Raw genomic sequence first — 27,512 nt, 5'->3', positions numbered from 1 at the left:
GTGGGAGCTGCCGAGACATATTTGTAATACTTTATGTGGATGACATATCGTTGATTACAAATAATGTAATTATATAATTGATTAAAAAGGTTTCATTGAGAATTAACTTCAATGAAAGGATATGGATTGAAACATATTTAGTGTCAAGATCTATGAAGATAGATTGAAACACATAATAAGTTTAAGTCAAAGTACATAGAATGGATATTGAAGTAGTTCAATATAGAAATATTAAGAAGGTGTTCTTTTCATGTGAAGGTTTAACAAGACTTGAGTGTATTTGACACTCGATGAGTAGAAACACATGAGTGATCTTAGATCACGAATAATATGTACAAAATCAGATGTTCCGTGCTCTAAAATGTTAGGAGCATATACCGGAATGATTCATGTGATGATCATTGGAAAACGGTAAGAATATCCTCGAGTACTTAAAGAAGAACCAAGGATATATATTGTTTTATATGGGGTGATGACAAACAAATCGCTGTAAAGTGTTGCACCGATATTAGTTTGGGCACATGTAAAAATGAATTTCAAATCCCAATTAGGCTAAGTGTTGTTTAAAAGGTAGCACAATGAGCTAGAAGAAGTCTATGCTAGATTTAGATCAGTTCTAAATATTGTGACGGATTTTACAAACGAAGGCAGAGTATGTCATTGTTTTGACAATGATCGAAGATGTTAAGTCGAGGAGTTCTTTGAGAACTTGGTGTAGTTCCGATAGTGTCGAACTTTGAAGCTATATTGTGTATGACAATATTAGTGACTTATTTTCAGACCGCGGAATTAAGGTTCCACCAGAGGACTAAGCATATACATTTAATGCCGACGCAAATGAATTGCAAAATACATACGTTTCTGAGCGTGTCAGATCCGTTGACTAAAACCTCTCCCGTGAGCAAAGCATGATAAGCACCAGAAGGACAAGGTGTTATATCTTTACAAATGTAAACTAGATTATTGACTCTAGTGCAAGTGGGAGACTGTTGGAGAAATGCCCAAGAGGCAATAATAAAATGGTTATTATAATATATCTTTGTGTTTATGATAATGTTTGCATACCATGCTATAATTGTATTAACCGAAACATTGATACATGTGTGTTATGTAAACAACAAGGAGTCCCTAGTAAGCCTCTTGTATAACTAGCTTGTTGATTAATGGATGATCATGGTTTCGTGATCATGAACATTGGATGTTATTAATAACAAGGTTATGTCATTAGGTGAATGATATAATGGACACACACCCAAATGAGCGTAGCATAAGATCAAGTCATCAAGTTCAATTTGCTATAAGCTTTCGATACATAGTTACCTAGTCCTTCGACCATGAGATCATGTAAATCACTTACATCGGAAGGGTACTTTGATTACATCAAACGCCATTGCGTAAATGGGTGGTTATAAAGATGGGATTAAGTATTCGGAAAGTGTGAGTTGAGGCATATGGATCAACGAGTGGGATTTGTCCATCCCGATGACGGATAGATATACTCCGGGCCCTCTCGGTGGAATGTCGTCTGATTAGCTTGCAAGCATGTGATTGGATCACAAGAGATGACATACCACGGTAACGAGTAAAGAGTACTTGTCGGTAACGAGGTTGAACAAGGTATGGAGATACCGATGATCGAACCTCGGACAAGTAAAGTATCGCGGGACAAAGAGAATCGGTATCGTATGTAAATGGTTCAATCGATCACTAAGTTATCGTTGAATATGTGGGAGCCATTATGGATCTCTAGATCCCGCTATTGGTTATTGGTCGGAGATGAGTCTCGACCATGTCTGCATAGTTCACGAACCGTAGGGTGACGCGCTTAAGGTTCGATGTCGCATAAGTAGATTCGGAATATGAGATGGAGACCGAAGTTTGTTCGGAGTCTCGGATGGGATCCGGGACATCACGAGGAGGTCCGGAATGGTCCGGAGAATAAGATTCATATATGGGAAGTCATTTTCGTGGTTACCGAAAAGTTCGGGATTTTTCGGTATTGTACGGAGGTTCTAGAAGGTTCCGGAGGGTACCATAGTGGGGCCCACCTATCCCGGACGACCAACATGGACCGGAGGGTCGCATAGGCCCACATGGGCCATGCACACCAGCCCCCCAAGGCCCATGTGGCTGTACCAAGTGGATAAGATCAAATCCCTTGAAAATAGGGACTTAACTTGGGGGAAGTTGCCCCCTTGTTTTGGCCGACCCAAAGGCTTGGAGGAGGGGCCAAGGCAGCCCCCCCACGCCTATATAAGAGGGAGGGAGGGCTGGGGCGCAGCACATCATCCCCCAAGCCCTAGCCGCCCCTCTCTCCCTCCTCCTTCTTCCTGCGCAGGCTTGGCGAAGCCTCGCAGAATTTCTCCTCCACCTCCACCACCACGCCGTCGTGCTGCCGGGATTCCGAGGGGATCTACCACACCTCCGCTGCCCGCCGGAACGGGGAGAGGATGGGCTTCATCGACACCGTACGCACGACCGAGTACGGAAGTGCTGCCGGATTGCAGCACAGGACGATCGACTACATCAACAACGAGATCTAATCTCGTAGGCTTTGGAATCTTCGAGGGTTGGTCTCACATGATCTTATCGTTGCTTCGATCTTGGTAGATTAGATCTTGGGTGTTCCATAGATTAGATCTTGGATTTATTCGTCTTGCGGTAGGAAATTTTTTGTTTTCTATGCTACGAACCCCATCAGTGGTATCAGAGCCATGTCTATGCATAGATCTGTTGCACGAGTAGAACACAATGGTTTTGTGGGCGTTGATGCTTTTGTTGCTTTAGTTTGTGTACTTTGCATCTTGCGGGATGGTGGGATGAAGCGGCCCAGGCTAACTTTACATGACCGCGTCTCATGAGACTTGCTCCACGCTTGACATGCAACTTGTATTGCATAAGTGGCTTTGCGGGTTTCTGTCTCTCCCACCATAGTGAAGATTCCAATTTGCACTTTCTATTGTCAACACTAGTATCACCGTTGTGGTTCATGTTCGTAGGTAGATTGGATCTTACTCGAAAACCCTAAACCACGTAAAATATGCAAACCAAATTAGAGGCGTCTAACTTGTTTTTGCAGGGTTTGGTGATGTGATATGGCCATGATGTGATGATCATTATATTTGATGTATGAGATGTTCATTATTGTATTATGGCAACCGGCAGGAGCCTAATGGTTGTCTTTAAATTTGTTAAGACCCGCGTGTCTATTCATCATGTAATAGCTTTATTTCAAGTAGTTGTTATAGTACCTATAAGTGATGGACAACCATGAAGCGGCGCCATGGACCTTGGTGCAATGCCGGTGATGATGGAGATCATGCTCGTGTGCTTTGGAGATGGAGATCAAAAGCACAAGAAGAAAGGCCATATCATATCACATATTATGAATTGCATGTGATGTTAATCCTTTATGCATCTTATCTTGCTTACATCGCGACGGTAGCATTATAAGATGATCCCTCACATTAATATCAAGATAATAAAGTGTTCTCCCTCGTATGCACCGTTGCTACGAGTTCGTCGTTTTGAAGCATCTCGTGATGATCGGATGTGATAGATTCTACGTTCACATACAACGGTGTAAGCCATGTTTGCACACGCGGAATACTTGGGTTTGCTTGGCGAGCCTAGCATGTACGGACATGGCCTCGGGACACAGAAACCGAAAGGTTGAACACGAGTCATATGGATGATATGATCAACATGTTGATGTTCACCATTGAAGCTACATCATCTCACGTGATGATCGGTTTTGGTGTAGTGGATTTGGATCGTGTACCACTTAACAACCATGAGGGATGTTGTATTAAGTGGGAGTTCATTAGTAATTAGATTAAAACATGAACAAATTATCATGAACATAGTCTGAATAGTATTTTGAATTAAAGTTTGTAGAATTGGCATCCGTTTTCTACCATGCGCTAGTCTTGTAATTGAGATAGAAATATTGTTAAGTCTGACAAGTAACTTTACTGATCGGTACCGTATTGTTAAGGAATTAAGATATGATTAAGTCCTAATGCAAACTTTTAGTAAACCTCACATTGATGATTCAAAGAGCAATGGTTTCAATTAGTACAAAATCATCTTGTCTCCGTGAAACTTGAAGTTCAAATCCGTTTGAAAAGTAAGGAGCTGAAAATTTTGTTTTCAGAAATAAGCGAAGTATGAGATATATGTGATATCTAAGACATTATTGCAAGATGATAGAATATAATCTAGTGAGACTACATAAACTCATAAGTTTTATGGGAATGTACGAAGGTTGAAGACGCCAGGCGTCCCAATCCTCCAACTAAGTTGGGCACTAACGATATTCGCATATCCATGAAGTGATCGTCCTTAGTATGCACCATTGCTAAGACTTGTCGTTTCGAAGCATCACGTGATGATCGGGTGTGATAGATTCTACATGTGCATACAACGGGTGCAAGCCAGATTTGCACATGCGAATACTGAGGTTAAACTTTACGAGCCTAGCATGTACAGACATGGTCTCGGAAAGTCGTCATGATATGATGGATAAAATTATGAGTGAAATTGTTCATCATATTACAAAGTTACTAATAGTGAAGTCTGGAACACTTGTCATATGATGATCAACTTCAAAGTAAGAACCTCAAGGTTATTGGTATTTGACCAATGGACCTAGAAGTTATTGAAGGTGAAGTGTTTTTTGAGAATGAGGAAAGCTAAAAGAGAAACCACAAAGATATTTTGGCAGAAAGAAAGAAAAGGACTAGAAAGTCTAGCTCGAGTGTATATAGATGATATACATGTTATGGATGTATTCCTTGTTTGGTCACATAATAAAATTCTTGGGTATTTGTACCAGATTGATTGGTATGAGATGTCATACAATACAACGCAATACAAGAATACGATGGCCTAAGTGATCGATAAGGAATATGGTAATAATGCACGTCCTGGAACATAATAAAGTGTTATTATGTTTGTCGTTGGCATTCTACCTAGCCCTTAGAGTTTATAATAAAGAACTTAATAAATTGTTATTTTGCTCCGGTCAAATGAAAACAATGAGTTGTTCAAATTATGACATTGCTCCATGTACGATGGATAAGTTATTATAAATCTTAATGGTGAAACACACATAACACTGACGCTAAAATGCCATAAGGCAAATGATTTGAATTCCACTCATTAGTGGAACCGCCATTTAGGTCATGTTAGAAAGGAACGCATGAAGGAACTCCATTTGAATGGAATTTTGGAGTCATATGATTTTTGAATCATTTGGCGCTTGCAAATCTCTTCTAAAAGGAAATGACTTAAATACCGTTCATAGGCCAAGAGTTGAACGGGCAACTAACTTAGTGAAAACATACATAGTGATGTATATGGTTCACTGGGCATAGTTGTATGCGGGAGATTCTTCTACTTCATGAAAACTTCTAACAATGAATTGAGTATATATATGTGGATATATTTCGATAAGGAAGAAGTTTGAGACATTTGAATAGATTCAAATAAATTTCAGCATGAAGTAGAAATCATCGTAATAGAAAAGTCAAATATCTATGATTGGATCATGGTGGAAATATTTGAATTACGAGTTTTAGCGAACATCTAAGAGAGTTACGAAATCGTTCTACAACCTCACGTTTCTTGGAGTATCATAGTGATGATTGAGTATCCGAGAGATGTATCCAAATCTTGTTGGATTAATGATGAGATAATATAAAATAATGCCATTATATTTTTGTGGATTATGCTCTAGAGATTACCGCTTTTACACTGAATAGAGCATCATCATGATCCGTTGAAATGACACCATACGAGTTATGGCATGGGTATGAACCCTAAATAGTCCTTTCTTAAATTTTGGTATGCATAGCATAAGTAAATGAGTTTACAACCAAAACCGGATGAATGTCTTTGTTGGTTATCCCAAGAGAATGGATTGGGAATTATTCCCACTATGAAGTAAAAGACAAAAGTGTTTGTTAATGTTACTTGCTTATTTCCAAGAAATTGTTTTCTAGCGAAGTTTTTGAGTGGGAGGACAATAGAACTTGATAAGGTTTATGAACCCGAGCATAATGATCGAGTAGCGCAAGCATCGGAAATGGTTCCGAAAGCGGCCACGACGATCATGGCTCCCATGACTACAAAGTGTTTTAGCCATGGAGATCAAAGTACATATTGAACCTTGTAGGTATGGTTTACTTTGTGATCAAATAAATGATTTGTGGACAAAGGATTGATTTTGAACAATGATAAACCAACTGCAAACAAATAAGTTATGATGGGCCCCGACTCAGTTAAAATGGCTATGCACCATGAAATCCAAGATAGATGAATACTTTTTGAAAGTAAATGAATCTATAAAATAGATGGACTTGGATGGAATATCCTTAAAGAAGCTCGACTTATCGAAAAGTTGTTTACGACAAAGTTCAAAGAGTTGGCTACGATAAGATTAGATCTTCCGTGGCAATGCTTAAAGTCTATGTGGATTATTCTAGTAATCGCTACATATTTATTTTATGAGATATGATAGTAGGATGGCGTAAATACATTCCTTACCGTAAGTGTGTATGAAGGATGTATACAAGATACAACCAAGAGTTTTTTGCTAGTCCGTGGAATACTAGATAGATATACAAACTTCAATTGGGTGAAGTGAGTATCGCGGAGTTGGAATCTTCACCGGATGAAATAGTCAAAGAGTTTTTGATTTCATCAGAAACGATGAAGATGCTTGCATTTGCAAGAAATTAAGTGGGAGCGCCGAGACATATTTGTAATACTTTATGTGGATGACATATCGTTGATTACAAATAGTGTAATTATATAATTGATTAAAAAGGTTTCATTGAGAATTAACTTCAATGAAAGGATAAGGACTGAAACATATTTAGTGTCAAGATCTATGAAGATAGATTGAAACACATAATAAGTTTAAGTCAAAGTACATAGAATGGATATTGAAGTAGTTCAATATAGAAATATTAAGAAGGTGTTCTTTTCATGTGAAGGTTTAACAAGACTTGAGTGTATTTGACACTCGATGAGTAGGAACACATGAGTGATCTTAGATCACGAATAATATGTACAAAATCAGATGTTCTGTGCTCTAAAATGTTAGGAGCATATACCAGAATGATTCATGTGATGATCATTGGAAAACAGTAAGAATATCCCTGAGTACTTAAAGAAGAACCAAGGATATATATTGTTTTATATGGGGTGATGACAAACAAATCGCTGTAAAGTGTTGCACCGATATTAGTTTGGGCACATGTAAAAATGAATTTCAAATCCCAATTAGGCTAAGTGTTGTTTAAAAGGTAGCACAATGAGCTAGAAGAAGTCTATGCTAGATTTAGATCAGTTCTAAATATTGTGACGGATTTTACAAACGAGGCAGTAGTATGTCATTGTTTTGACAATGATCGAAGATGTTAAGTCGAGGAGTTCTTTGAGAACTTGGTGTAGTTCCGATAGTGTCGTAACTTTGAAGCTATATTGTGTATGACAATATTAGTGACTTATTTTCGGCATCGCGAATTAAGGTTCCACCGAGAGGACTAAGCATATACATTTAATGCCGACGCAAATGAATTGCAAAATACATACGTTTCGAGCGTGTCGATCCGTTGACTAAAACCTCTCCCGTGAGCAAAGCATGATAAGCACCGGAAGGACAAGGTGTTATATCTTTACAAATGTAAACTAGATTATTGACTCTAGTGCAAGTGGGAGACTCGTTGGAGAAATGCCCAAGAGGCAATAATAAAATGGTTATTATAATATATCTTTGTGTTTATGATAATGTTTGCATACCATGCTATAATTGTATTAACCGAAACATTGATACATGTGTGTTATGTAAACAACAAGGAGTCCCTAGTAAGCCTCTTGTATAACTAGCTTGTTGATTAATGGATGATCATGGTTTCGTGATCATGAACATTGGATGTTATTAATAACAAGGTTATGTCATTAGGTGAATGATATAATGGACACACACCCAAATGAGCGTAGCATAAGATCAAGTCATCAAGTTCAATTTGCTATAAGCTTTCGATACATAGTTACCTAGTCCTTCGACCATGAGATCATGTAAATCACTTACATCGGAAGGGTACTTTGATTACATCAAACGCCATTGCGTAAATGGGTGGTTATAAAGATGGGATTAAGTATTCGGAAAGTGTGAGTTGAGGCATATGGATCAACAGGTGGGATTTGTCCATCCCGATGACTGATAGATATACTCCGGGCCCTCTCGGTGGAATGTCGTCCGATTAGCTTGCAAGCATGTGATTGGATCACAAGAGATGACATACCACGGTAACGAGTAAAGAGTACTTGTCTGTAACGAGGTTGAACAAGGTATGGAGATACCGATGATCGAACCTCGGACAAGTAAAGTATCGCGGGACAAAGAGAATCGGTATCGTATGTAAATGGTTCAATCGATCACTAAGTTATCGTTGAATATGTGGGAGCCATTATGGATCTCCAGATCCCGCTATTGGTTATTGGTCGGAGATGAGTCTCGACCATGTCTGCATAGTTCACGAACCGTAGGGTGACGCGCTTAAGGTTCGATGTCGCATAAGTAGATTCGAATATGAGATGGAGACCGAAGTTTGTTCGGAGTCTCGGATGGGATCCGGGACATCACGAGGAGGTCCTAATGGTCCGGAGAATAAGATTCATATATGGGAAGTCATTTTCGAGGTTACCGGAAAAGTTCGGGATTTTTCGGTATTGTACCGGAGGTTCTAGAAGGTTCCGGAGGGTACCATAGTGGGGCCCACCTATCCCGGACGACCAACATGGACCGGAGGGTCGCATAGGCCCACATGGGCCATGCACACCAGCCCCCCAAGGCCCATGTGGTCGTACCAAGTGGATAAGATCAAATCCCTTGAAAATAGGGACTTAACTTGGGGAAGTTCCCCCTTGTTTTGGCCGACCCAAAGGCTTGGAGGAGGGGCCAAGGCAGCCCCCCACGCCTATATAAGAGGGAGGGAGGGCCGGGGCGCAGACATCATCCCCCCAAGCCCTAGCCGCCCCTCTCTCCTCCTCCTTCTTCCGCGCAGGCTTGGCGAAGCCCCGCAGGAATTTCTCCTCCACCTCCACCACCACGCCGTCGTGCTGCCGGGATTCCGAGGGGATCTACCACACCTCCGCTGCCCGCCGGAACGGGGAGAGGATGGGCTTCATCGACACCGTACGCACGACCGAGTACGGAAGTGCCGCCGGATTGCGAAGACGAGGACGATCGACTACATCAACAACGAGATCTAATCTCGTAGGCTTTGGAATCTTCGAGGGTTGGTCTCACATGATCTTCTCGTTGCTTCGATCTTGGTAGATTAGATTTTGGGTGTTCCATAGATTAGATCTTGGATTTATTCGTCTTGCGGTAGGAATTTTTTTGTTTTCTATGCTACGAACCCCATCACAACAATCATATGTCAAAGACCTTTTCAATAAAAAAGAATCGGTTAGGATCTCAAGGAATAAGAATGAAGTGGTCAACCCCTTTTATAGCCCATCAAAATATGACCGTTTGAGGCAAAAATCGAGCCAACCTGCGCTGATCTTGGCAGGCCAGGCTGGCTACCGACCTACCCGGCAGCAGCACCCGACCTGCCGATTCAGACGCCAAAAATGCGACAACTTTTGTATCCAAACTCCGATTTCGATGATCTTGGGCTCGTTGGAATCACAACAACGAGCTCTAAACCATTATGCATATAAAAATCATGGTACAAACGTTGAGTAAGAACAACAATATTAAATGTTTGGCCTATCTATACAAAATCCAACCGGTAAAACCTCCAAACATGAAAACGCAATATAAGATGCATATGAATTCTGTTTTAGATGAACTTGGACTTGTTGTAAATCTAGCAACAAGATCAAGAACCTCAAATAAAGAAACAACAATAAGAAACAAAAATATAGAGATGCAAAGAATGCAAATGGTTGAGCTCCCTAAGACGATGTGATCAAGTTACCCAACCGAAAGCCCCTCTTGATAGTGCGCCTATCTATCCTATAACCCGGTCTCCAAACAACCACCTTGAGACTGGTAAAAGGAAAACCTAGCAAGGCCATAACTTTGCCTTGCGCATTCCGCTTGATCTTGATGATGATGCTTCATGCTTCATTTAAGGCGGAATGCCCAATTGATCACTGTTGCTTCGTGAAGACTCATGACTGCTCCCCAATACACCACTATGGGAAAACTTCATTGAGGCACATATTCACATGTCTATTACCACCAAATTTATGAAAAACTTCAAGCATGATATCTTTGATATGCTCATCTTGAACTTGCCCTTCTCAACCTTGATGACATCCATACTTGATGCCATCCTCACATAGATCATATTCTTGATGCAAGCCCATGGCAACATACCTAATCCACATAGACAAAACAAATACACATATATAGTGGGTTAGCTCATGGAGCATAATGGACTTGGCTTACCATACCACAAGATCACATGATCCAAAGTGGTACACTCTTTATATACCAACTTGAATTCAACCCTCACTCTTAATCTTGGTCAACCTTGTATCTCTTCATGCTTTGTCATAATATCTTGATCATTCATTGCTTAACACATAAGCTAGAGCATGGGTAACTTGAGTTCCACACAAGAACTCCATCTTCATTTCTTCTTCTTGATTATATCACATTCTTCTCTTCAAATAGATGATCTTGATGCCAATATCAAAGGTATACATATCAATCATCATGGCATCCACACTTGAATCCAAACACATGGGCTACAAGCAATACCTATGGAATATTCCTTCATATAAACACAATGAAAACATTAGTACATATAGGATTGTCATTAATTACCAAAACACACTTAGGGGCAATGTACCCTTACACTCTCCAGGTCATTCATCAAAGGTTTACTATGATTAAGGATACTCTTCTTGCCTTGTTGTTCGGTGGTTCTCATTGGGGGATTTAAAGAGAGATGTGGAGGGAGTGGAAGTGGTGGAGAATTCATCTACTCCCGCTAGCTCACTTGGAGATTCATCTTCCTCTTCATATGCAGAAGGATACTCTTATTGAGTCACCAAGACATATCTTTATGGATTATTATTAGTGGGGTTGTTGTTGTTGAAGTGCTTCTCGAGACGGGTCTTCAACTTCTCCTTGTAGATAAGTTTACCACCATTTTCTTCTCTATTCTCGAACAAGCACTGAGCAACTAAATGGCTCTTGTCAACACAATTGTGGCATGTTCTCACTCTTGGGCTACCAAGTATTGGGCCACTTAAATTGCTTCTTGTGTTGTCCCTTGATTTGAAGTTCTTGCCCTTGTCGTTCCAAAGGACTGTTGCGACAAGACGGAGGCATTGAGTTGACTATCAATTACTTCTCATATTGACAAGTTGTTTGGATTGTGTGGCTTAAACCCTTGCTAAATGATCATCCATAGTTCGATGGACGAGCTACAAAGATGAGTTCTCATTTGAAATTTCCAATAGCCAAAACACGATGAATCTAACTTGCCAGCTTGGCCTTGGTGACCAATGTGAGGGTGAGTGATGGGTGGATTCGGTAAATATCACGGTGGTGGAGTAACCACATGGTTACCATCTGATGCACAATCCTTTTGGGATTTGGTATCCCCCGACCCACCATCCTTTTTGGATTTGTCTTCACCTTCAACCTCCTCACTTTAAAGCATTTGTCCGTTGGCTCAGTAAACCCGTTGAGAAGTTTAGTCACTACGTGAGCTACTTGTGAGGGTGGATTCAATGGTGGTATTAGGGGTTTGAGTGCTTAGGAGTTACTTCGTAATGTCACACAATTCTTGCATTTGACCGGTAATAGATGAATCAAGGCAAATCATGTGGCCAGACATGGATGACTCCAACTTCTTGATGTCATCCAGAGCCTCCTCCTTAGCGGTTCCATCACTCGCATCCCCATCTTTTCCCGTACCCTCTTAGGAGGTCGAGTCCAAATTAAGAGCCGATGCTCCGATATCAATTGAAAGGATCATATGGGCACCTAGGGGGAGTGAATACGTGCTAATGAAATTTAATTATTTTCAACAATGTTAGGCTTGATAAGAATATACTAGGTGGAAGATCCTATTCTCTTGATCACTTGAGAGGTACAAGTCTAGCTTTATGCATGCATCGATTCATCTGTAAGAAGATGCAAAACCTATGTTTAATCATCAGCACCGCCTCGGATGGAACTGTCCCTGTCCAGTCCACTTCCCCACTACACTCCACAACTCCCCACACACGCGCCCCACTCCGCTACCATGACCCCGAAGAGAGCCGTTGCTCCCGGCGCCAACGACAACGAGGCCAACAGCAGCCGGCGGGTCGCGCCAGCACTGAGGGTAGCCCGCCACCGCGGCGGGCTGCAAAACGAGGATGCATGCCGCATCGCCGCGGCATTGGCGCAACCCGCGCCACCGATGCCGAAGCCAGACGAGGACGATGACCCCGACATGCTCGCCGCTCTGGCGGTGTCCCTCACGGAGGAGGAGGCCAAGTGGCCGCAGCTCGCAGAGGTGATCCGCACCTCCGCGATGGAGGAGGAGGCCAGGCAGGCCGTCGAGGACGCCAAGGCCTGGGTGTTGCTGGGCCAAGCGCGCCGGGAGGAGGCGGCCAGGCGCCGGTAGGACGAGGCTAGGCTCCTTCACGAGGAGGCCAGGCGCCTGGCGGAGTAGGAGCACCACCTCCACCTCAGGGAGGAGGTGGAGCTGCTGGTTGCTGCGGGCGGCCAGCCCATTCGAACCCCCACTCGGCCTGGGAGGAGGCCCAGTGGTTGTCGTGGCCGGAGTCCCCGGCGCGCTCGAGCCACAATAGCGCGTCGCCGCCCGGGGACGTCATCGACACCCACGGCGACGAGGTCCACAGGGACTAGGCGGCCACCTCGTCCACCGCAAACCCTAGGCTGGGTTTTATCTTTTTTTTAGTTTAAATCCCATATAGAGGGCTTTCTTCTGTACAAATTTGCCCAAAATAGGGCACATGTTTAAATAAACTTTGTTTTAGGTTTATTTTGTTGTTGTTGTATTTGACTTTTGCGGTGCGTCCGCGCGTGTTGGACGCATTGCGCGACCCAACCAAATCATCGGCCAGGTTCAGGTATTCGTGCGGCCACCCAAACGCCCAAACAGGGGTTTTAGCGTTTTTTTTTTGAGATGAAACAGGGGTTTTAGCGTTGGAGATGCCCCCGCCCCGAAATGCCAAATTTTCACCGCCAAAACCAACCAGAATCTCGAAATAATGCTGGTTCCTGATTGGTGGACTGGGTGATCCCACGGATTGGCCCCCTCCGCGAATGCATCTGAGCCATCGCGCTTCGTAGATCGGACGGTAGAACAAACGGTGACGCGGATCGCGGCCCGACTCCATCTTATAAATACACCCCCCACCTTGCTCGAAATTCCACACCACACCGAGCGAGTCCTCTGCTCGTTCAAAATTCGAATCCAAGAAGCGCGTGTGAGCGAGCGAGAGATGGGAGGTGGAGCCGGAGCTGCGGCGGTGGCGGCGGCCGCCGAGCCGGAGGTGCCCCAGGCCGCCCTCGCCGACCTGGCGCGCGTCGTCCCGTGGGCGTGCCAGGTCCGGGGCTGCTCCGACAAGTCGAAGAATGGCGCCACCAACAAGTACATCGCTCGCCACCGCAAGTACCACACGTACGTTTCTGCTGACCCGCGTTCCTATCTTCCTCCCCGATTCGAGCCTGTTTTTCCCAATTTCGCTTCGATCCGGCGCGATCTGATCCTAACTAAGCCCTGGTTCCTCATGTCTCTGGCAGGGAGGAGGAGAACAAGCAGCGTAAGTTGGAGGCCAAGCGGGCTGCAGACATTGCCCAGAAGGAGCGCGCGGCGGGACCGTCTGGCAAGCGCAAGCAGAACCGCAAGAAGGACATGAGGGATAAGCAGCGCGCGGCGGTGAAGGCGGCCAACAAGGGATCGGGCAACGGCAACAACAAGGGATCGGGCAACGGCAACAACAAGGGATCGGGCAACGGCAACGGCAACTCGTCAGCGGGCGGGGGGAAGGGAAGGTCCAAGCGTCAGTAAGGTAATAGCCACATCCCCTCTGCTGTTTCCTCCGTTCTCTGCTGTGTTCGATCCGGATCCCTTCGTTTTCTGAACCAGGTCTCCCCGTTTTGCTATTTTCAGGCCAAGAAGTCGGCAGGGTGCATCACCACTGTTGATAGGGTGGGTGATGTGAATTTTGGGGGTAGGGTTCAAGAGGCGTGCAGATATGATAGTTGCCAGTGCGAGTTTTTGCAGTTGTGACAGGATGCTCAAGATATGTAGTTACTAGTGTGGACAGGATGTCGGTGTGCTCATAGCTTGGTTTTGTTCTTGCCTTTGCGGGCGTTCACAAGTCGTTGGTGTGGTGCTAGTCTCTGGATGGTGCTGAAGAGTATAGTTGTGTAGCTGTCTTTAGGTCTATGCAAATCAGTTCCTGTGGAGTCTTTGTAATCAGTTTGATGTATCCCCTTCGAGAATGATGAATGAACAAGTCCCTGAGTCGTGAAATTGTCCTCTCTGCATCTGTTCCTCGTTTATTTACTTGCTGTATCCTTGTTTGTTTGTTAGTGTCTGCCTGTCTGCTGCAATCCCCATTGTCTGAAACTTATCCTCTATGTCTTGTCAGCAAGTCTCGTTGCTGTTGCTTCTTGCACTCGTACTGAAAATCGGATGTTAAGCAGGTAGCACCTGGGTGGGCAAATTATGTTCCCGTCCGTTTAGATTATGCCATGATTTGCTTGTTTTACAGTCAGTTTTGCTTGGTTTTACGGACAGTCAGTTTTGCTTGGTTTTGGGGGAAAAAGCTGCGAGCAATCGAGCATCTAATCCGTATGTTCTGTTTCTTTTTCTCGTTTCTGCTCTAGTTCCCCTTCCGTCTGAATCTTCTACTAGTTCCTCTCTGTGTGTAATTCTTGGGCGGGCAAGCATCCATCCCCTGATTTTGCATCTGGAAGAAGCAATGCGGCGCTAATTCGAGGCTGCCCTGCCCTTTGATATTGCTTTGATTTGGTGCTGCTTTTGTGTACAGTTCGATTGGAGGTCAATTTGCGACCAATCAATCCTATCTGTTGTCTTTGGTTTTGGGAGAGAACAGTACTAGGCGGTTTATTGCTTGTTCCAGTCAACTCTGAATGCTGAATCTTCTTTTCCTCATCTTTTTTCACCCCACCAGGCGTGTGCTGCGTCGTCGCTGTTTGCACTGGGCGATTTTGCTCACTTCTCTCCGGCGTCGCCGGGACAGGTGCCTGAAACCATCTGATAGGCGTTTCTCGGATCGGCTGTGCTGGCACTTTCTCTACTCTGTTTTCTGGTTTTCGCATGGCCGTCCCCAATTCCACATCCCCTATCCTCCTCCCATCACCACATGGTTTCCCGCATCGCCGGCGCCATCGTGTGCCTCGATTGATCCTCTTTGCCGAGCACCGCAAGTCCAAATCCTTGTGTCCCTCCTCTTATTCTGGCCGTGGAGGCACTCCAAGGCGGTGTGGTGGTGGAGGCGCTCCAAGGCTCAGTGGCTCTAGGGAGCAAGCAATGCTTCTATCGAGTGTGGGCGTCACCGGTTTGCCAATTCCCCCCGCTTGATTTGCCGTCTTCGTGTAGACAAAGCTTTGTCCACAACCTGTTTGAGGAAATGCCCTCTTCGTCTTGTGTATTTTCTTGGGCAGGAAATACTGCTAATGTCATCGTTACGACCCAACTCAAGTAGCTATCCCCTTAAGTTTCAGGTGTTCTTAAGAAGATTTTTCATTATCCTGTATAGTTGCTCTCTGCCTAACCAGTCCTTGTAGTTGTATCTAAAGAACAACCCTGACTCTGCACATGGCTACAAAACCCGTGGAATGGCTAATGTTTTGTTCCGCATGTGGGAGGAAGCTGCTCGTGATCTGCATGCCGCGTCAAGCATTGAGTGTGATGGTGAGATCAATGTTGTGCCTAAGGTGGATTATCGCTTTACTAGGCATGTCAGTTCTTTATGTGGTTGTGGTTTTGGTGATCTTGCAGGTGGAATCTCATGCACACAAGATGGTGGAGGACCGCTGAGTGTCATCGGCTTCATCGCCGTGCCGAGGCACACAGGTGATTTTCGTATTATAGTTGCTGCTCCTGGTAGGAGCTTTCCAAGCGTAATTATGTTCATGGTTAGCCCTGAATACATTCTTTGTTCCTTTGAAGCATGATGTGTGAAACTAGTGTTGATGTGGTCGGTCTGTCTCTGTTTCCTGACCTGAATGTTTTGGCTTTATCAAATCAATGCAGGTGCTGGACAGAGGACGTGCCGGCGGCCGAGTCTTGTGCATTGCACGGTGGTGGTACGTAGCTGCTGGGACGCTGAGCCAGGGTGCCTTGTTGGTAATTTTAGGCCGTACAGAATCTTGTGTTGGAAAATTCTCATATGCTGTTTCCAAGTGATGCTATCTGTTAGATAATTGATGACAACTCTGAAGTCTTATTTCCAAGTGGTGCGTGTGTCACATTATTTATTCTTATACACAATCGCAGTTGTGCAGTCGCAGTTGTGCAGACAAAGTTATCACCCATGAATTTTTTCTGCTAGGTAATGCTATCCATTAGATAATTGATGATAGCTCTTCGGAAGTCAGTTTTTCTTCTTCAGATTTCTGGGTCTAGTGGCTGCTTTGAAAGTATCATCACTATGATTCACAACATACTTGATGTTATAGGGTTTGCTTTCTGTTGTACAGACATGTACATTACTAGATACATCAACTATTGTCAATGTGATGATGATGTCCTGATGAGTAACAAATCACTGTAAATTTCCAACATAATATAACAATGAAAGACACATTTTCCACTAATGTAGGAATATTAGTCTTGGATTTGCAGCTGCTTTGGTTACCTAAAACTTGTATTCGATTGTATCATATGAGCAACAAACAGAATCTTGCTGTCTGCTAAAGGATAGTATCTACTGAATTATTGAAAGCAGCAGATGAGTTGGCACTGCTGATTGATGGTGTCAGCCCTGCAGTCCATTTATGTTCCTTTGCATGTTAATGTTCAATCTGTTCTCTGGTTCCTTCTCCAAGCCCCACTATATTGGATCCTCTTCTTTTTATCTGGTCATTTACATATTGATGTTTTCAGACCAGAGCAGATATGGTTGATGTTTGGAAGATAACCCTATGGTTATTATTTCACTTCATAACCTGCTATTCAGGCACAGCAGTTCATTTGATTTCTTATCATTATTCTCTTGGTACACCTAGACATAGTACACACCAATGAGTTAACTGAAAACATAAATCTATACTGGCCTCTTGAAGGGTTGTGTTAATCCATTGATTTCAATGGCTGGGCATATTCATTAGAATTCGGCTCAAAGCGATTTTGTAAAAATTCTCATTATTTACACCTTCAGCAAAGATGTATGCTTCAATACTCTGAATAGTCTTATTTCCAACTGACGTGTTACATTGTTTATTCTTATCCATTGATTTCAGTGGCTGGGCATATTCCTTAGGAATTCAGCCCAAAACGATCTTGTAAAAAAATTCAATATTTAAATCTTTAGCAAATATGTATTCTTCAGTAATTTACTCTGAATAGTCTTATTTCCAACTGATGTCTTACATTATTTATTCTTATACACCGACGTAAGTGTGTAGAATTGAAGTTCCCACCCTAGGTAATGATATCCATCATAATTGATGATAGCTCTTCAGAAGTCAGTTTTTCTTCAGATTTCTGGGTTTAGTGGCTGCTTTGAAGGTATCTTCACTATAATTCACAACATACTCGATGTGATCACCCATTGTACTTCATATTCTGAACATACTAAGTTTAAAATGCTTACATGGTCTTCTTGTGTATGAGCAGTAAAGCACTTGCCACTGCTCTGTCCAGTGAAATACCACCCGCTGACAAAATTTTGTAGCCGCATTTATGATAAGATTATTAAAAGTAAAAGGCTATGGTAGTTCTAGGTAGAAGCCTCAGCTGAAATAGATGACATGTGGTTAATAATTTGTTTCTTTATTACCAAAAGCAATATATGAGCTCTCTTACCAAAGAGGCCTGACTTTGATCAAATAAGCCCTATCCATGTTATATGTAGGAGTTAGTTTTAAGAGATGAGTGTTGAAATGAGGCCTGACTTTGATCAAATAAGCCCTATCCATGTTATTTTTGAGTCGCATATTGCTCGTTGGTATGTTTAGACATCATAGAGTTGTTTTGTGTGATAATAGGTGTACTTGAACCTTGTAATGTTGCCTGAACACTATTATTCTGTTTATTTTCCAACTTGTGCTGCACATCATCTCTCCACCACCGGCTTCCGTGAAGGCGGTTCTGATCTTGCTTCAAACATGATGCCTAGGCTTCGTAGAAGAATGCATTTCTGGATTTTTACCTGTACTATTAGACTTTATGAATGGGGTTAAGTGAACTGCATGAAGCTGGTTGAAGTATTTAAGTCCATATGCATCTGACCTGGATCCTAAGTGTCCAGTAACAGATGTTTTTTAGTTTCGTTTCTCAAATGAGTATGGGTGGGTAGGTCTGGTCATTTGATAATAGAAAAGTCATGGGTTGGTCAAGCAGAGAATGGTAGGAAACGGTTGATGCGCGAAATAACCAACTTTTTCTTTTAAGAGACTGAATTATTTTAGATTTCTAGCGTGGATCGTGTAAGCATAGGTCGCTACTCGCTAACGATGACATGTGATGGTGTAGAGAGACTGATGTTATGTTTATAACAGCGTAAATTGTCTAAAAATTGTCGGTCTTCATATTATCGTAGTTTTTACTGGAATTTCTGATGGAATCATGTGTGGAGTCCGCTCCTGGTTCCACCCCTGGATTCTGTACCATATCCTGGTAGGATTGCCGCGTTTGAGAAGTCAATCCGTACTTCCAGAGAAGCCGATCTGCTGTTTCGCTGAACGCATCACAGAAAATGTGGTGGCACTAGAAATTGGCACTAGATTTGACTCATTTGGAGAGGCTAACAGTTTCAGTTCATAAAGCATTACATGATATTACAGGTCGGCTGTGACACAGACAAGTGTTATGAAGAGAGGATGAAACTTGCTACTGCATTTTGTGTTCTGGTTAGACTAGGCTTTTATGTAACGATGCAGCAAGATGATGGAAACTGAATATCTTTGTGTGCTGCAGGATGGTGTTGTGATGAAAGCAAACATGGGGACCTTTCAATTCTGTCCCTTGGTCTTTTTTATTTGAGGTTTTGGAGAGCTTTGGCTACACAGGATTTTCTTCATCCTTTCTTCTCCCAGTACCAAAGTGACAATCAATGGAGTTCCTGGACGTCAAATCTGTCATTGCCTGCAGCCTGAGGCATGGCGAACCCGACTCACCAGTGCTCTTTGACATAACCATGGAATTGGTGTTGAGAGCTGTGGAAGAGGGCCTTTTCTCTGCCCTACCTGTAATCTCTACTTTACAGCGTCTACCTATCTATGCAGTGATGTGGTCCTTTTTGTCAGACCATGGGAGCAAGATCTTTCTGCGGTGAGACAAATTCTCACCTTGTTTGGAGAAGCTTCAGGACTGCAGGTCAAGTACCAGAAAACATCTGCCACTTTGATCAGAGGCGATGACAAAGATGAAGCAGCAGTTATGGAGCATTTGCACTGTCCATTGGCAAAGTTTCCAGTTCACTACTTGGGCTTGCAGCTTGCACTCAGGCCACTGACCAAAGCTGAGTGGTGGCTTATGTTAGATAATGTCCTTTCATTCCAGCATGGTAGAGGGGGCTAATTGAGAGAGATGGCAGGTTAACCTTGGTGATGTCAGTGATTCCGGCTAAACCAGTTCACAATCTGGTAGTAAACGATACTCCCATGTGGTTACTTGAAGAACCAGAGAAGTGGATGGGAGCTTTTTCTGGCCAGAAAAGACAAGGTGCAAGGAGGCAAATGCTTAGTGGAGTGGAACAGATTTGCAAGCCACAATGCTTTGGAGGTCTGGGAGTCAAGAATCTTTGAAAACAAGGCTTCGCACTTCGAGTGAGATGGAAGTGGTTTAGAAGAACTGACAGGAACAGACCCTGGCAAGGCTTGCCGACCATCAAAGATGCAGCTCCTGTGTTGGTTTTTGATAGCCTAGTCAAGATCAAAGTGGGGAATGTAGATAAAATATAATACTAGAAAGATAGATGGATCAAGTGGAAGATGGTCAGTGAAATTGCGCCTCTGCTAGTTGACATGGTAGCTACCAGGAAATCCAACTCCCGCATGGTGTCGACAGCTCTAGCAGACAATGCCTGGATGTCTGATCTTCCGGGAGACATTGATCTTCAGAGAGCATCCCAAATGCATCAACCTCTGGATCTCCATCCAGGCTATGTGCTGAGACATTGCTAGCAAGAACACCTTCTCCTGGCCATGGGCTCTAGAGGGATGGTCTGCTACAAGATCAGCATATGCAATGCTCAATCAAGGGCTTATCAGATTCCCTGCAGCTGACTGTATCTGGACTTGGGACAAACGAGCAGACTGCAGGACCAACCAGATGCACGTTTCACATGCTTACAGGAAGAAGACAAGATCTATCGTGTGACGAAGCACATACATGCTGAAAAGTGAGAGAAGTGGGCTACAGTGGTATACGAGGTAAAGATGGCTGACATTGGTGAGGAATTAGTCTGGGACCGAGGAAAATCTCTGAAGCATGTCGTGAAGAGGAGGTGGACGAACGAGAGGGATGCAAGGGGCACATTGGCTGTTCAGCCACGTACAGACGCTCAATGCTGTACACCCATGCGCCCTGAGGTTTGTGACATATTGATTGTGTATAGGACTTGCAATATGTTGCAGTGTATGTTCGTGGAAACAAGTCGTAACTGTAATTTGGGAGTGTCCGCTGTTTTATGATTTGAGATAGGTCGACTGGACAAGCAGGGGACGCTGTGGTATCTGTACTATTTGTTATACTCTAAACATTTGCCACTGTCAACCTTTTCGAGTTGATACTAGAGATCGGTAGCCAGGAGTGGTGTCCAACTATAACATGTTTCAGTTGAAACTGCACATTTGTATCCACGAGTAAATGCGTAGGGGGGCCTGTAGGCAGAATCTGTGGCCACGTTTAACGTACAGATGGAGGCAGCATTCCGCCGGTCTGCCCAAAGTCGAGACGTGTATTTATGTGTTCCAGGGGGCAGATGACCCCTGGTGTACTGCGCAGTGTCAATGTGTCAATCTTCAGAGTTTTTTTTTTTGAAATCAAGGGGCGCACTTTATTCATTTCTTATCAAAGTAACATCATCCATTACATCTCTTAACACAGAAGAAGGGGGATCTCATCCTCCCATCAAGAAATACTACGTACTATCTAAATCAAAACTTGATCTGGCAAGATTATGCACCGCCTTGTTTGCCTCTCTAGGGAAAAACTTGAAAGATATATTCACTCAATCTTGAGAGTTCAAAAGAGATTTCCGAGATGTCTACGAACATGAACCACCCCCCGACCTTACTCCACATGCCTGTTCCCTTGGAAAAAAAAACTCGCAGATGCATAATCTTTCCCCTATTTCGGCCCCATTTGCAAAAGAATATTCGTAGACATTTCGGCCCTGGACCGAAATCGTGTGACTTCTAAGAAACTAGACAAAAAAGGAGAGTAAATCAGTGGGTTTTGGGCCTACGAAGCAGCATACAAGCCAGGCCAGTTATGATGACGGCCAGTCGAATCGGGCACGCTCGTCTAGGTCTTATTGGCGCACGTGAGGCGGGGTTGGTCGCGAATATGCCTTTCCATCTATGGAATCTCATGGGTTGGCAACAAAACTTTTTACAGGAAAAAAACCAACACGAGCATCACAGTGTGTACTATCTTAAATTGGACAAACATATGGGTTTTCAATCTTTTGTGTGTGTGTGTGTGTGTGTGTGTTGGGGGGGGGGGGGGGGGGTGATTTTTCCTTTCATGGGAAATGCACAAAAAAATAACTGAGTTCCCTTTTGCTTTAAAAGAAGGAAATAATCGAGGAAGACAAAACATGTTCTACTTCTCATTTGCTGGTGAAGAAACGCCAAAACAGAAAACAAAGAAAAAAAATGCTCTTGAACACAATGACACTAAGGATTCGTATGCACTCGTTTGACTGGGAAAAAAAAGAAAGGATGCTACTTTATGTAAAATATATTAACTCACCAGGCTTTGAGCAACCAATAAAGGCATAGAGGCCGGCACGGTCCGGCCATCAGATCCTCGAGCGTGTGAGATTTGAAAAATAGACCGGCTGGTCCTGACTTCTAAGTCCTGACCAACATATACGCTCGTGAGAACAACACATCTAGTGGAACTGCTTAACATAAAAAGCAAAAGTAAAATGTACCAGTAATCATCCGTTGACACGCTTCTCCCTGCTACTAGTTGCGCATAGCGACCCGCTCTGCTGGCACACATGTTCATCATTGTGATTAAGATATACTAAATGCATGGATGAAGCTGACCGCACAAGTCAAAAGTCAACCCATGCGAAGTGCATACTCCATGGAGAAAACAAAGTCAGCCGCAAGAGTCATAGGAAGATCAATCATCGATGGCCAGGGAAAGACACGCTGATCCATCGTCCACATGGCCATATTTTCAAGTCGAAGGGATCTGAAAAACAAAACCTACAATATTAGTATAAAACTAGAATTTAGGTTGCTTGTAATGATGAAAAGGCATATAGAAGAAAAAACAGAGTAATAAGACAAAATTGCTGATGCAAGACCCATGGCAGGAAAAAAGAGAGTAAAATACAATCTCTTGGATGGATGTACGAAAAAAAATTTAGCCACCATTTTTGTTGTTCCTAAGGGACGAAGAGGGCATGATCCTACTTTTGTTCCGAAACCCTTTTATATGTAAAAGAGGCCGTAGCATATGATTCTTGGTGCCATGCTCATGTGCATATATCACTCAATAAGGATAATGCTTAGTACTACCATGAATTCGATAGATTAAATGGTGCATAGGGAATGAATTCATTATTTGTTGCCTACTAAAGTTAATACTACTCCGTCCGATTCAAAATAAGTGTCGGATATTTAGTATAAAGTTTGTACTAAATTATAACAGGATCACCGACACTTATTATGGATTGAAGGGAGTAATAGACTTCTAAGTTTGAAATAGTGGAAAGAGTTAAATGTGTTCAATATTATCCTTAAAACGACCTATTCAGACCATTCCAATAAGACTACATGCATATGCATGCTCCCCATTCGGCTTGCATAAAACTCAATTTTCACATTTCATTTTGAACAGTATGTGTTATTTGTTAGGAAACCGACCCCTGAGGCATTTGGACAAGCAAAATCCATGTGGAATGCTATCCGTGTACAACACCCAAAAAAAAAAAAATGCCGGCAGGGCCACACGTCTACGAAATCGAGCAAAGTCATATGCCACATCACCAACTTCGTTTGATAAATCACCTATTCACCTGCATGCCATGGCAGCCGGTTCGGCAGCTTGGTAACCCTTTTGCTCTTTTACACTTCCCATGCATGCTAACGGAGCCAAGCGTTACGCTTCCTTAGCGGCGAGCTGCCTCAACCTCGCGCTCAATTTTTTCTCGCGGCACGGTAACTCCTCACCACTCGCATGATGAACCTCTCTTAAGTCAGTAGCTAACAATACAAATTAGATGTTATTATTTGATCTGTTTTGTCAGATGTTGGACCCCGTCGAGTAGCACTGCAATTCTCTCCCGCACAAACAGAAAGTAGCACGTTATAAAAAGGAAAGCACCCGCTCCATTTTAAATCAATTGACGCAGATTTAGACAAAATGATGTCTAAAATCTGTATAAATTCCATAAATCTGCGTTAATTAATTTGGATCGAAGGAAGTAGCACATAAGTTCTGAAATTGTCACATGCCCAAACAGCTAGTATCTAATACTTCATCTGATCTAAAATAAGTGTTGGTGGTTTAGTGGTATAGTTGGATTGGAGGAGTATAAAACATTTGGCAACCACCTCTCTAGACTCACCAATTAGCGTTCACTTTAGTATGAAAACAAAATTTCACAATTGACACAGACACATGTTTAAGAACCGTTCCTGAAAAAAAAAAGGGTTGAAGAACAAATGGAGCGAGCATGTACATAGTTAAAGGGTGACACGAAACTAAGATCACCTTCAGCCGTCTCCCCGACAAGGCTTCAGGAGTCGTTTTTTTTTTTTTAATCCAGACGGCGAAAAATGACCCAGTCGCCCCCCATCCCCGTTTTCGTCCGGATTTGGGCTTTCATCCATCCGGCGAGCCCATGTCAACCCGGCCCCCCGAGGCACGCTCGGGTAATCCGGAGGAAACAAAAGCGCGGAAATGACCCGATCTGTCGGCGAGAAAGAGAGATCGTCGTCCTCATCACATCGTCTTCTGCGCGTTGTAAAAGCCTGCCGCCGTTCAGTCGTCGCCGCGACACGTAGCTTGCACGCGGCGTATTAATGTTGTCTCCTCGCATTCAGGCGCTGCTCTCCTCTATTTATCGCGGAGCTACCGCGCCTGCTCGCATTCACCAACGCCGTCCCCCTCTCTCCACTCTTCTCTCGCCGAAAAAACCTCGGCTCTAATGGCAGATCGTTTTCCCGGCGACGGCGCGGCGAACAACGGCTTCGGGAGGCGGTCCCTCCACTAGTGGGAGGGGCGGCTCTTGCACATGGCCGGCTACCCGGCGCCGCTGGACTTCCGCGCGCCTGGCGGTTGGCGGCTAAGCGCGGGAGGCGTGCCGATCCCGCTGTCACTACAAGGCGACGCCTTGGACGTGGAGAGCGCGCCGACCCGCGCTTCTTCCCCGACAACTACGAGGCGTGGAGGGAGTTCTTCCGGAAGAGGTACAAGCGTGAACTTGCCGCGTACGACGGCCCTCCTCCCCCCCCGCGCGTAACAACGCCACAGGCCGTCGCCGCTGGTGGAGCGCGCCGGGCCGCACGCTGGAGGCCGTCCTCGCGCACATCGAGGGCGGCAACTCCCCCATGATGTGGATGCCACCGCCGAGGCTGATGTCTTCTGTGTCACGCCGACACGGAAGCTCCTAGATGCCGCGGTAAATGGCGTCATCTTCGTCGCCGGGCTCGGCGTCAAGGTCGAAGACGGAGCCCGTGTTGACTGCACGGTGTTCTACCGCCATTTCGGCATGTTGAACGCCGTGTTTTTATGTTTAGTTAATATTCCCTCTAGCCAAATTCAAATATTACGAATTCGGTCTATATATGTACGAACTCGCCTATATATGTTAAATATCTTTAATTTTAGACTAAGTTTAAACAATTTTCATCATGTTTCGTTTGAATTCCTCGTTTCACATGCATTTCCCTAGAATCGCGGCTGGGAAACTGAGCCGTTACAGACCGAAATTTACATATGGGAGATGCGAGCTCTCGGAGACAGAAAAATACTGTTCTTGCCACGGTACAAAATGCGCACTGTTACGCTGACGCAGCTAAACAGAGCGAACAGCTAAACCATTTGGTACGCGGTACGCGCCAGGGAGGGAATCCAGACCAATAGGCTTCCAGGAGTAAACGAGGGGAGCTCGTGCACTCCTTTGCATCCTGGGGTATTTGTATACCTTTTCCCCCCTTGCTACAGGCAACAATATTTGCACGTTATCTAATTTAACATAGTGCTGTGTTATGTTCTGTTCTTCTGTTAATTGTTTGTTTTATATGTAAATGGACTTTTCTAGCCTATAGCTAGCAATCACATGTCTATCGATGAAAGCAAAGTTGACTAGATTGAGGGTTATTTCTTCTTACTCGTCTCTGTGATGGATGTGGTCTTATTTTTGAACCTTTCGGCGACTTCTCATTCGTATCCAACAATTTCAGGCTGGCTTAGGGAGGAACGGCAATAACGACGCGCCATCGACATGCTCTGGAGGTTGAAGACGAAGGGAGGAGCGGCAGCGGCGACGCGACGCCTGCATGGTCTCCTTACGCTTACTATACATCGTTTTTCTACAAGCGACAACCCCATCACTATCGATGATAACAAAACATGTACTATGTATGTATTGTTGAAAAATCTCATTATTTATGGCTCTCACAAATATACGAGCTTCAATAGTTTACGCCAGTCGCGGAGCTACGGAGGAGCAGCAGGGCTAACAAATATAGTTTTAGCATGGATTTATGTGCTCTAATACTTCAAGGTCCCTTCTTATGGCGTAATTACCTTCACTGCCCCCTTGAGTTTTCCTATCCTACCCCCACCCTTCGGTTACTCTGCATAATCTTATGGGGAAATCTGCAGTAGCGTAGGCATGCCTATCTCCACCATCCATTCCTCTCAAATCTAGATGTTTGACTTTTCCTGTGTACCACTCTCTTCTATACGGAGATGATCCAAAATTTTGAGGAATCTTTCTCAGAAAGACAAAACTGTCTCTCCTCAAAAGAGATATTTTTTCTCTCTCACGGACTGCATGATCTTTTATAATGTATGGTTGCCAGTTTACTGTAGAGAGGGTGCGCACTACATGATCTTCTACAATGTATGGTTGCCAGTTTACTGTAGAGAGGGTGCGCACTGCGCACCTGCTCCAAAAAAAAATCACTCTCTAATCTTATGTAGTTGTGCAGAAGTCCAAGTTGTTACTCATGATCTATGTTCTGCTATGAGCCTATGATATCCGTCATATAATTGAGATATATCTTCTGAAGTGAGTTTCTTTCTCCAAATTTTTGGGTTTTAGTGGCTGATTTGAAGTTATCTCTTCACTATGATTTACAACATAGTACTAGTAGATATGACAACCCATGCTACTAAAATTTCAGAACATACATAGTTTATAAAGTTTGCATGGGCTTCTTGTGGAAGGACGCTAATTCCTTTGCCACCCGATCATCATACCTTTTGCTGCAGTTGACAAGGCATCTTTTAACAGATCTTTCAGTCAAAACACAAAACACAAGTGAATTGACAAGATCTGAAGCAAAAAAACAAATAATTGCGAGACCGGATCGAGAGGCAACCCAGCAAAAGCTTAATCGTAACATAACATATGAGGGCCGTGCAAATCTTGAGTAGTAGAGCATAGAGCAGATGAATTACCATGACTCACCGGTCGAAGAGATGGTAGGTAGAGCCGTCGACTGGAAGAAAGCACCCCCGAACGGCCGCCCGCGCTCGGTAATATATCCATGGAGAAGGGCAAGAAGAGGAAAGGAAGCCTGCTGCTGCTAGGTTCGTCTGGCGAGATCCAGATCGAGCCTGGAGCTGAGGAAGAAAGTGAGCGCGTGGGCTGGAAGATAAGGCAAATGAGGCAAGCGAGTGCGTGAGCAGGAACATAATAAAGGCAGAGAAATGAATGATGGACAGCTCTATTCTTACAGGCCGCGTACCGGCTCTGACCCGCTGCGATTGGGCCCGACACTTGCTGGGACCCAGCATAGGAGTGAGCCCGGCTAGGTCTGTTGGTCCCGACCAAGCCAGAGGGGACATCTGACTGGGACCCTGAAATTTATATGGGGATTCTGGGTATTGGCCTAG

At 43.9% G+C, this 27,512-nt stretch overlaps 1 long non-coding RNA gene across 3 annotated transcripts; it reads right to left on the bottom strand.

The window, feature by feature from the left end:
• Positions 1 to 10,042: 10,042 nt before the first annotated feature.
• On the bottom strand, positions 10,043 to 27,256 carry LOC124658909. 3 transcript variants are annotated; one of them, XR_006989380.1, is made up of 4 exons: positions 27,075 to 27,256; positions 22,360 to 22,628; positions 22,176 to 22,283; positions 10,043 to 10,805 (listed from the first exon to the last, which is right to left on the bottom strand). It is a non-coding gene; the product is annotated as an uncharacterized LOC124658909 (long non-coding RNA). The 3 variants fall into 3 exon arrangements; XR_006989381.1 differs by having other exon boundaries at positions 27,085 to 27,256; XR_006989382.1 differs by lacking the exon at positions 27,075 to 27,256 and adding an exon at positions 26,805 to 26,947.
• Between the last annotated feature and the right edge of the window lie 256 nt (positions 27,257 to 27,512).

The sequence above is a fragment of the Lolium rigidum genome, chromosome 6 (assembly GCF_022539505.1).
Source record: "Lolium rigidum isolate FL_2022 chromosome 6, APGP_CSIRO_Lrig_0.1, whole genome shotgun sequence".
Lineage (NCBI taxonomy): Eukaryota > Viridiplantae > Streptophyta > Magnoliopsida > Poales > Poaceae > Lolium > Lolium rigidum.
The sequence above is the reverse complement of the archived record's forward strand: the minus strand, read 5'-3'. Positions and strand labels throughout refer to the sequence as shown.